The following is a 3501-nucleotide window of genomic DNA, read 5'->3' as shown; positions in this document are numbered from 1 at the left end:
TACTTTCTATTCAGGACCCTCCTGAAAAATGGGATTTTACTTTCTGTTCAGGACCCTCCTAAAAAAATGAGATTTTACTTTTGTTCAGGACCCTCCTGAAAAATGAGATTTTACTTTTGTTCAGGACCCTTCTTAAAAATAGAATTTTAATTTTGTTCAGGACCCTCCTGAGAAATGAGATTTTACTTTTATTCAGGACCCTCCTGAAAAATGAGATTTTACTTTTGTTCAGAATCCTTCTAAAAATGGCATTTTACTTTCTATTCAGGACCCTCCTGAAAAATGGGATTTTACTTTATGTTCAGGACCCTCCTGAAAAATGGAATTTTGCTTTTGTTCAGGACCCTCCTGAAAAATGAGATTTTACTTTCTGTTCAGGGCCCTCCTGAAAATGGGATTTTACTTTCTATTCAGGACCCTCCTGAAAAATGGGATTTTACTTTCTGTTCAGGACCCTCCTGAAAAATGGAATTTTGCTTTTGTTCAGGACCCTTCTGAAAAATGAGATTTTACTTTCTGTTCAGGACCCTCTTGAAAAAGGAAATTTTACTTTCTGTTCAAGATCCTCCTGAAAAATGAGAATTTACTTTCTGTTCAAGGCCCTCCTGAAGAATGGGACATTATTTTCAAAAATGAAATCTTTCTTTATCATAATTTTTATTTTGGATAATTTTGTTCTAGTTTTATTTTGATTTCAGGAATTCGCCTGAAGAATAGGGTGATGAAATGGGGAATTAAAGAAATTGCAAGTTAGGAGCCCACCTGAAGAACAGAGTGATGAAATTAAAAGACAAAAATGGCAAGTCAGAAGCCCGCCTGAAGAGCAGGGCAAATAAATGAAAGTCGAGCAACAAAGTGAAGCAATGAAAAACCAATCAACAAGTTGAAAGAAATTACAAGTCAGGAGCTGGCCTGAAGAATAGGGTGATAAAACTCGAGTCAAGAGTCAAGGAAAGTTTCATAGATAGGATTTTGTAATTTCATTTATTTTTTAACTTATAATTTTCATTTTTGATGTAATGACAGAACCGTGAACTGGAACCTCGATGGAACCTCACTCGACTCTCCAACTCGGTATAGTCCACCTCCTTCCAATCTTGTAAGATACCGGTCACTTGATTCCCTCATAATTTGGGTAGGTAGGATGTCCGTCAAGATCCAGTTGCCCTTCTTTCTTCTATTTCTTTCTTCGAATAATGATCGGGACAAAATTCTGCCTTGTCGTCTACTTTTTTGTATGAAAACACTAGGTGTTTGCATTCAAATGGGGCATGATGTAGACACGTAATTTTGTCCCGTCAAAAATATTTCTTATTCTAATATCACACAATTTAACCCCATTCTTATAATTTTTCCCCAAGAAAATAAATAATCACCCCATCTTTTAGTTATTTATTTTTGTTTTGTTTTTATCCAAAAATAACAAGTCATAACAAACTTTGTCTCATTCTAACATTCCAACAACCCACCCAATCAAAAATAGACACCTAAACCCTACCCCTCCAATTAAAAAATAACACCTCACCACTCACCAAACCACCTCACCACCACCCCCTCTCACGTGACCCCATCCTCTCCTTTTCTTGTCCACAAAGCAAATACACAGATTACAAAAAGGGGGTCCCTCTTAAAAGAAAGGATATACAACACATAATTCACAGCCATAGAGAGGGATAGGCACCATTGACACAGAATAACAAGATACACAGCTTCTTCTCCACCATTACTCACGCCAAACACACGAGAGAAGCAGCTTCTCCTCCAAAAAAAAAACTAAGCACGCACATATAGAAAACAGGCCAAGATTGAAAGTAAAGAGAGGAGAAAGATCGAAGGAGGGAGAGAACACTGAAATTGGGGGTTAATTTAGAAGGAAAATGGCGTGAGAGAGAGGAAAACAGATCAAGAGTCCAACTTTCTGGCAACTTCTTGCCGAAAAACCCCTCATCGCCGAAAAACGACACTGTCAGCTCAGGTTACGCCCCAAAACCCACCAAAAATCAGTAAACTCGATAGCGAATCCATCAGTAGAATTGTCTATTTTTCATCGTTTTCAGGCGACTCCGGCTCAGAAACATTCAAATTCACCTGAATCTAATCCTCTTTTGGTCAGTTTTTGGTCTTAGTAGCTCACCGAAGCTTAGATTCATACTATTTTCTAGTTCGCATTTAGATTTCAGGATTTTGTATGTTTGTGATTCGCTTCTAGTATCGTGCTTTTGGGGGCTTCTGGTACCGGGTTGGGGTAACTTGTTTTGAGATTTTTCATTGGTACTCAAATCTGTTCGGTTTGGATCTCTCTGTACCGATTTTGGTTCATTCGTCGTTGATGTTTTCTGTTCGGGATTCCAAATTTGAATTTTCTTAAATATTATTATCAACAGAAATCAGTCATCGAAAGGTCCAATTCCATCTTATCTCATTTTATTTCTTCATATGTGTTTGATTTGTGTGAGATTTGGTTGAATATTGGGTGATATTGACTTGTGTTGCTCAACTTCGTTGAATAGATGGTTGTGGATTATTGAAATAGTAATCTTGAATTTGTTGAAATTTTATATTGAAAAGGAATTTGGTGGGTGGAATTGAGAAATTGATAAAAAGGGGGAATTTAGATTAATTTTTATTTATTGTTGTTTTGTTTAATTCAGAATCAGTATGAATATTGTTGAACGTGATAAGTCATAGGCCAAGCTGGGTAGGCAAACGTAGGTTGGGGTAGGCAAAGTTTAGAATCTTTTGTTTTGTTGAATGTTTGAAATTTGGTTGAATGTTTTGATTTTTTCGTATTAAAAAAGTGTACTCATTTGGCCGGGAAATGCCTCGGGAGATTTGTATCTATTTATTTGGGGAATGCCCCGAAGTATCTTCTACTCGAAAAAGGTGCACGGTCAAGACCCGGGACGTCGGGTGGAGTTTGGTTTATGATTAGCTTTGGATTAGTTTAGAATAGAGTAGGTTTACATTTTCGTATTTTTTATGTTTCGGGTCTGTATAATTGGACTGTACACTATATTTTGGAATCGTATGTTTGGTTTGTTTGATTGATTATTTTTATGTGTTTTTTGTGGTTTATACATCCGTAGTGTCAAATTAGCCAATATGCTCCACCAAGCGACCGTGGTCAAACCACGGGATCAAGGGGTGCCTAACACCTTCCCCTCGGTTAACAAAATTTCTTAACCGGAATCTCTGTTCGCGGATCAGTTTAAAAGAGTCAAAATAATTTTGGAAAAAGGATTTCCAATGGTGACTTGGCACACCGGATTATGCCAAGTGGCGACTCTGAGTTTAAATGTAAATAATCCTTTTCGAAACAAAACCTTCATTTTGTCATTTTAATAAAAATCCTTTCGAACTTTAAAATAATCGTTTTTGGTAAAAAAAAAAAGGGGTGTGACAATATACATACATAAATATATATGTATATATATATGTATGTGTATATATATATATATATACATACATATATATATATGTATGTATGTATATATATATATA

This window comes from Capsicum annuum, chromosome 1, assembly GCF_002878395.1.
Source record: "Capsicum annuum cultivar UCD-10X-F1 chromosome 1, UCD10Xv1.1, whole genome shotgun sequence".
Classification (NCBI taxonomy): Eukaryota; Viridiplantae; Streptophyta; class Magnoliopsida; order Solanales; family Solanaceae; genus Capsicum; species Capsicum annuum.
This window is presented reverse-complemented; position numbering follows the sequence as displayed.